The sequence below is a fragment of the Acomys russatus genome, chromosome 14 (assembly GCF_903995435.1).
Source record: "Acomys russatus chromosome 14, mAcoRus1.1, whole genome shotgun sequence".
Classification (NCBI taxonomy): Eukaryota; Metazoa; Chordata; class Mammalia; order Rodentia; family Muridae; genus Acomys; species Acomys russatus.
This window is the reverse complement of record NC_067150.1, coordinates 35,299,357-35,307,716: the sequence shown is the minus strand read 5'-3', so window position 1 is coordinate 35,307,716 and position 8,360 is coordinate 35,299,357.

Sequence of the window (8,360 nt, the reverse complement as noted above, 5' to 3'; positions counted from 1 at the left end):
TGTTTGTTTAGTGTGTGTGTGTGCGCGCGCGTGCACAAATGTATGCATGTGTCTAAGTCAGAGGACAGTTTATGAGAGTCAGTTCTCTTCTACCATGTAGTCTTGGGGACAGAACTCAGGCCATCACGTTTGGCAGCAAGTGCCTTTACCTGCTGAGCCGCCATCTTGCTGTCCTTTCTGAGAGGGGTAGACACAACTTCTGATGTCTGGTGACTCCAAGTTACCAGGTTATTATGTCTATGTTGGGGAGGAAAGCTGGGACTTTCCCTGGCTTCCTTGTGCCTCTCATCTTGGTTCCCACTTCCTGTGTGTGGTCAAATCCTACTGGCTCTACCTCCTGGGTGATCTCTCCTACCCATTAGCTCTTTTCAGGCTCTCAGCCTCTGCTTCACCCAGGTCCGATTTGGCCCCTAACACTCACCTATGCCACTCATTGCTGTTGCTGTTTTCTAAACCCTCAACTCTGGTAGGTGACAACTCCACCCTTTAAACCCAATTCCTTGTCCCAGCATGTCAGATCGGCTGCTTTTCCTCCCAGCTCCCCTCAGTAACCAGTCATATCGGGTTATTATCTTGTTCCTGGTAGATGGTCCAGCCAGAGCATCCTGCCTCCATTTCCCTAAGGTCTGTGGCTGGGTAAAGGCAGCTCAGTTTAGGGAGATTGAAAGTTAATACAGTTCATGGAGCTCACGCCCCCCCCCCCTTTTTTTTTTCTGGAGAAAGAATTTGGGACAGGACAGAAAAGTTTGCCCTGGGAACCTAGTTGCCTGGGAACTCTGCTAACACTGAGATCTTTGGGCCTTAAGACCCTCACTGGGCAAGGTAGACACAAGAATGTCCTTCCTCTGAGTGTCCTCAGGACCCCACCAAGGAGCCTAATGTTCTGTATCAAGGTTCACACAGGGCATCATCAGCTCAGTCTCTGTTCATAGCACTGGCATTCAGGGTGAAATCTCTGAAAGAGGGCGAGGCAGTCTTACTAGGTGGCCCAGGCAAACTGGGGAACCATAGAATGTGAGAAACCACTTCCTAGCTATCAGCTCCTGTTGCCAGCCCTGACTGTGTGTATATGTGCTTGTGTGTATGTGTGTGTGTGTGTGTGTGTGTGTCCACAGAGGAGAGAGGCTGACGTTAGGTGATTTTTCAGTTGCTCTCCTCCTTACTTTTTTGAGATTATTGCTCTCACTGAACCTAGAGCACACTAATGTGGTTAGAAGGGCTAGCCGCCAGACTTCAGGGGGGCCCTACCTCTACCTTCCCAGAACTGGCATCACAGGCAGGCTTGGCTTCTTATGTGGTGCTGGGGATCCAAACCCAGGTCTTTATATTTATGCAGCAGACACCCTATAACTGAGCTATTTCCTCAGCTCCTGGCCCCCTTTTTTTCTTTCTTGGGACAGGGTCTCATATAGCTGAGCTGGCCTGTGGTAACCTTGAACCCCTGATTCTCCCTGCCTCCACTTACCAAGTGCTGGGATTACAGAACCACTACCATGGCCAGCTCACTCCTGATATTTGAAAGCCCAAATATTAAGTCACTTCCTGAGCTGTCAAGTTGTTGCCCTTTTGGACATGGGTGAAACTGAGACTAAGAATGGAGAAAAGGAAGTTTTCCATTAATGATAGCCCAAATCTCCTGGGTTTTTGGTGTTTTATCCCTCCATCTCTTTGTTTAGTATGTTCAACCTGCAGCCTGACTGTGGATGCATTTGGTCAAGGACAGCTATGAATATGACCTGACACAAAACATAACTTGAAATATTATGAGTGGTTTTTTCCAGAAAATTTTTTTTGGTAACCCAGTTGTGCTTGACTGTGAACTCTGTACATGACAGCAACCTATCACACTATTAAAAGGTTAATCTTTTTAAAAATAATTTATTTTATTTTATTTTATGTGCATTAGTGTGAATATGTCAAATCCCTTGGAACTGGAGTTACAGACAGTTGTGAGCTGCCATGTGGGTGCTAGGAATTGAACCCAGGTCCTTTGGAAGAGCAGACAGTGCTCTTAACCACTGAGCCATCTCTAAAAGGTTAATCTTGCTGTTCCTCCAGCCTGATTTATCTGGCCCTTCCTTTCTGTCCTTTAGAGGAGCAGGAACATCTTGCAGAGTGCCTTGGACCACTCCCGATCGCACAGGCCCTCCTTAGCCTTCCCAGGAGGCTCTATTCCTTAATCCTAGGAAGGCTTGTGATGTTCCATGCACCTGGACATCCCTCTGAGCTCCCGAGGACCAGCCTGGGGATAAAGAGCTCATTTGATGCTGAGAATCAGAATAACGAGTAATCCAGGCTCTGCCCTGAGCTCTCATTTGCACACCCATGTGGTTGCTGGGTAGGCTCACAGAGATCCAGCTCCCTCTGTTCTCCCACTTCCCTTGGCCTTCACTACACAGGCCACTGCACATGCCAGCCTGGGGCAGAGGGCTTCCCTTTCTCTCCCTCCGCTTGAGGGGTGGGAAGGCAACTGCCTGCCTGGGGTCACAGCTTTTCCTTCCCATGCTGCTAACCTCAGCCCTGGGAGAATAAGTAGGAGCAGAGATGCAGGTTAGCAGTCAGCCCAGGAGCTAAGTATTGCCGCATCATTTCTCCAGATGCTGTGGGCACAGAGGGATTGGGTACCAATGGGACACTTCTACTCCAAGGTCATTCCCGGGTAGAGGTTGCAAAAAGGCCATGATGCTATCCTCCTCTCTTGTACTTCTTCAGGTCTTAGGCAGGGAGTGTTTGGCCGCCCAGGACGTAGCCTGTGAATCCTGGCCCAGGATAAGAAGAGAATTTCATCAGAAGACTAAAGAAGGCCTTCCAGGTGAGGGAGGGCCATGAGGCGTGCTCCCCTGCCAGCATCTGCCCCTTTAAGGGTCATGTGGACCCTCTCCCGTGCTCGCTGGTTCTATTTTACTGCCTTACTTTGCAGATCGTCTTCTTTTGCTAGCTCATCAACACATGCTCCTAAAATAGCATCTCCGGCCTGCCCCAGCCACCCTGACTGTCCAGCCCCAGCCCCAGCATCACCCTCAGCACCACACTGGACTCCCTGGGTCTGGATCCCAGAATGGTGAACTCTTAAGAGAGAACAGCTGATTCTATCTCTCCTGCTGGGTCAGGTGTACACTTTGGATCCAATTGTCCTAGGCCAGGAGCCAAAGACAGTCTTGAATTTCTGCTTCTCCTATCCTCATCCCCCTCTCTAGTGTTGAGATTACAGCATGGGCCATCCTACCCTGTTTTAAAAAAAATATATTCATTTTTGTTATTCTCTGTGTGTGCCACCTGAGGTCAGAAGACGGCATCTGATCCCCTGGGTCTGGAGTCACAGATAGTTGTGAGCTTCCACCTAGGTACTGGGAATTGAACGCAGGTCCTATGCCAGAGCAGTGAGTGCTTCTAACCACTGAGCCATCTGTTCAGCCCTGAGACTCAGCAGAAGTGATGACATGTGACTTATGAGACTGGATTACATGAAGTCTTTCCTAGCTCTGGAGACTCCTTGCTGTGACATTATCTCAGCAGCCATATGTTGAGGAGGCTTCCTGTCCCTGTCCCTGTGAGTGTGTCACTTGGAACATCTTCTTGGCCCAAGTCAGCCTTTAGATGCCTGTAGTCCTGGCAATGTCTTGACTGTAACCTCAAGAGAAGACTTGAGCCAGATTTACTCTCCCAACCTTGTGACTTTCACAAACTGTGAGTTAGTGAATCTCTTTATGTCAAACCCAGTGAGTTTGGCGTACTTTGTTACATGGCAATAGGTGACCAGTGGACCCTGTACACTCCTGACATTTTGAGGAAGGAATTTGATCATCTTTCATTTCCGTTCAGGGCAGGACCAATGCCCGCAGTCACTCTTGGGTCCACACTCATTCATCTGCTTTAAAAATACCTCTCCCTAAGTGTCTTAGTCAATGCTCTACTGCTGTGAAGAGACACCATGGCACAGCAACTCTTCTTTTAAAAAGTCATTCAATTGGGGCTGGCTTATAGCTTCAGAGGTTTAGTCCGTTATCACGGTGGGAGAGGTTTAGTCATGGTGGGAAGCATGGCGGCATGCAGACAAACATGGTGCTGGAGAGGTAAGTGAGAGTTCATCAACTGGATCTGCAGGTAGCAGGAAGAGAGAGACACTGGGCCTGGAATGAGACTTTTAAAACCTCAAAGCCCACTTGCAGTGACACAGTTCCTCCAACAAGGCCACACTTACTCAAACAAGGCCACACCTCCTAATCCTTTCAAATAGCGCTACTCCTTAAGTATTCAAATCTATGAGCCTATGGGGAACATTCTTGTTCAAACCTGCATACTAGAGGTAAGCTAGAGAAGCCATGGTACTGCTTATGCCTCCAGAGGCCTCCAACCCTCGGGCCCCGGGAGTTATTTCTCACCCTTCCTTCAAGAAAAATTCTTTTTCCTAGTCCCAGTGCCATCGCAGCCTCAGCTCCAAGCCTCAGGAATATGTACTTGCTGAAGATCTCTGACCAAATTCACCCCAAACCCTTGTGTTCAGTTGGGAGAAGTGAGCCTCTTCTTGTGAGGCTTCTACAAAACCTTTGAATACCCTTGGATTGCTGGCTGCATCTGGTAGCTATAGCTTTAAAGTCCAAGAGAGAAAAACCTAGAGAAGAAGGCAGGACGCTTCATCTTGGTCTTGCTATTCATTAGGTCTTGTGGAGAACCAGAATTTATTTTGCCCTGTTGGACATCTGATATTTATTAAACGGGACCTGTGGTATCTGTCCTGTGTATGTTTAAAATTATTGTGGGGCTGGAGAGATGGCTCAGGGGTTAAGAGTGTTGCCTGCTCTTCCAAAGGTCCTGAGTTCAATTCCCAGCAATCACGTGGTGGTTCACAACCATCTGTAATGTGATCTGATACCCTTCTTCTGGCCTGCAGATGTATGTGCAGGCAGAGCACTGTATACATAATAAATAAATAAATAAATCTAAAAAAAAATTATTGTAATGGGGCAGGAGTGCTTGTCGCACAAAGGAGAAGAATTGAGTTTGGTTCTCCAGCACTCATGTAGAAAGCTGGGCATGGAAGTGTGTGCCTGCAATCTCAGCACCGGGGAGGCAGAGACAGGCAGGTCTCTGGAGCTTGCTAGCCAGCCAATCTAACTGAATCAGCTAGCTCCTAGTTTAGCAAGAGACCCTGTCTAAAAAATAATACAGTGGGGATTTGAGTTGTGTGGGTCTCCTGCATGTTGTCACACGGCCGGGAGTCCCCCTTCATGTGACTGCCCTGCTGTGTCTAGAAAACACTGTTTTGCTATGGTCACTTATTGCCTCTGGCTCATAAAATCTTTCTGTTGTTCTTCCACAAAAACCAACAGAATTTGGGATGTTCAAACTGAAGTTGATGAACTTAAAAACAAAATGAGAACACGATGTTGGGTGGGTAGTGAGGTGGGGGTGGGTCTGGGAAGAGCTTGGGAAAGAAGGATGAATACGACGGAAACATAAAGTTTTCAAAGAATTGTTTCTTAAAAGATTAAAAATATTACTGAAAAATAAAATGGAAGGGGCTGCAGAGACAGCTCAGTGTTTAAGAACCTGTGCTGCTCTTCCAAAGAATTGAAGTTCATTCCCAGCACCCATATGGGTTGTATAATCCCTTTAGCTGGAAGGGATCTGGTGTCCTCTTTTGGCTGCAGCGTGTGCCCAAACACAAACACACACACACACACACACACACACACACACACACACACACACACACACAGGAAAATCAATCTTAAAAAAAAAAATAAGGTACATGGGCTAGAGAGATGGCTCAGTGGTTAAGACACTGGCTGCTTTTTCAGAGGACCCAGGTTCGATTCCCAGCACCCACAGCTCATACCTTCCATAACTCCAATGGTAGAGGATCCTACAGCCTCTTCTGGTCTCTGAGGGCACTGCACACATGTGGTGTATGGATACACCCAAAGGCAAAACACCGATAAACATAAAATAATTGAATAAAGATTAAGAAAACGTAAGGCGGAATGCAAGACACTTGATGTGTCTCTCTGGCCTCCACACACAGACACACACACATGTAGATATACATACAACGTACACAGTGATGCAAGGAGCAAATGAAAAAAATAAACATGCAAGTGTTTTATAAGCTGTAAGCACTCCACTGGTGGGAAGGTTAAAAACGTGCTTTTAAGAAATTGAAGTTTTCTTAGTGACAGGAGCTGCCATCTTTTGAATGCTGACTGTGAGCCAAGATGTTGCATCTGTCATCGTATTTAATCCTGACATGCAGTGTGGAGGTGTAAGTGGTTCTGTCTCCCCCGCCTTAAGATTAGGAAACCTCGGCCTTGCTCAGTCAGAGCCCCTGTTTCCCCCCACATGCTTACATTGTTATCCTTTGAGTCTGGGTTTGGGCTGTGGTGACTCATCCTTGAAGAGTCAGAGAGAGGATGACAGGCAGGACACAAAGTCCTGGGCCCTGGCTCCAATTTCCTCTGAAGCCCAATCCTCTGCCCCTGACCCCTGCTGGGGCAGCTCAAAGGGGCAAAGTCCTGGAGCTTTTGGAGGGGAGGCACCCTGATCATGTCTTGTCTTCCCAGGAATGGGAGTGAGGGCTCCAAGTGGTACCCGATTGGAACCCGGTTGGGGACAGTAGGTCACAGCTCCATGAGGGTCAAAGAGCAAATAGTCATGTGCTCACAGGAGGAGAGTTGGGCAGCATAATATTAAAGGCAGATAGGCTGTGGCTTAGCTGTGGGAGTTGGTCCCAGGGAAGTCTGCAGTCATCAACATTGTGGTTTTGCAAGGTCGTGGACCTTTCCTGGTGGCCTAAAATTTTGTCCCTCACATCTTGATTTTTTTCCCCCTTTCTTTTTCTTTCTTTTTTTTTTTTATTAATTTATTCTTGTTACATCACAATGTTTATCCCATCCCTTGTATCCTCCCATTCCTCCCCCCCTCCCATTTTCCCATTATTCCCCTCCCCTATGACTGTTCCTGAGGGGGATTACGTCCCCCTTTCTTACTACTCTGGAGACTTGCTCTTGGAACAGTATGGGGGAGCTGTTCAAAGCCCTCTTCCAGGGACCTCAGCACCTTCCTTCACAGGCCACACCTCTATGTAAATTATGTTACTGCACACAGTGTGGGTGATGCGACCCTTGCCTTTGTAGGCTTGACTTCAGTATTCTCCCCCCCCCGCCCCATGCTTTGGGACAAGGTTTCATACATGTAGCTTTTGCTGGCCTCAAATTCACTAGGTGGCTATGGATGACCTTGAACTTCTGCCTCCCGGGTGCCAGGATTACCATACCCAGTTTATGGTATGGGGTTACTGAGGACAGAACCCAGTGTTGGGTACATGCTAGGTAAGAATTCTACCTCCCAAGATACACCCCTAGTCCCTGACTTTGTGGGTGGGAGGAGTTTCTGAGAATTTCCTCCAGTAAGCTTAGTTCAAGTCTCAGTGCTCCCTCTGTGGTCCTGTCCATGTCTCTGGACATATCCCTTGACCTGGATCATCCTGCCTTTTGTCTTTTGAGAAGGGAGGTTGTCTGGCTTTTCACAGTCCTTCAGGATGGATGCCACCCTCTTTTGGCACAGATCACTCACATAGTCTCTGAGGTGAAGTTGAGACATCTGCCGTGGGGAGCCTGGGGACAAGGGGGATGGTAGAGGCTGTGGGGGAACTGTGAATGCCTCTCTGGGTTGAAAGCTCCCTGATGACTCCTTCAGGCCTGTTAAAGTGCCCTCCAGCTCTGGACACTCATCTCCAGCCCAGCTCACTGGGGGCTGGAACATTTGTTCCCCCACACAAAGAAAGGTTAAGAAGTTGCTGGCCAGCGGTTTCCTCCTCCTCGTCTGCTATGGGTCTCTGACGGTGAGTCATGCTCTTTCTTGCCCTTCCCTGCCCCCTCCCTTTCTGGCTCTGGATGGGATCATTATTGAGCCTGGCTGCCTGGGCCTCTGCTTCAGCCTTAGGTTTCCTTGGTTCTCAGCTTTTTTTTTTTTTTTTTTTTGTGTGTGTGTGTGTGTGTAGTCTCCTGAAACATCCACCATGTGGCTCCTATGTCAGGAACTGGGCCAGGTACTCAGGAGACAGGGGCATGACTTCTGTATGATGCCTGTGGTCAAGTAGGAGAGAGGAACATTACATATGAAACCATACCGGCCACCAGCATTCAATTAACACCCCCACCAATGTGTGTTGTAAGCAAGGAAGTAGCCTTGCATGTAATCCTACCTACTAGACAGGCCGGGGTGGGGGTAGTGGGTGGCAGGGGATCAGCAGCTTGGCCCCGGGCTACAGAGAAATCTCAAGGCCAATCAGAGCAGCTGTGATGCTTAACTTTATTGTCACCTTGACAGGACTTAGAGTCACCTAGGAGACACAGCTCTGA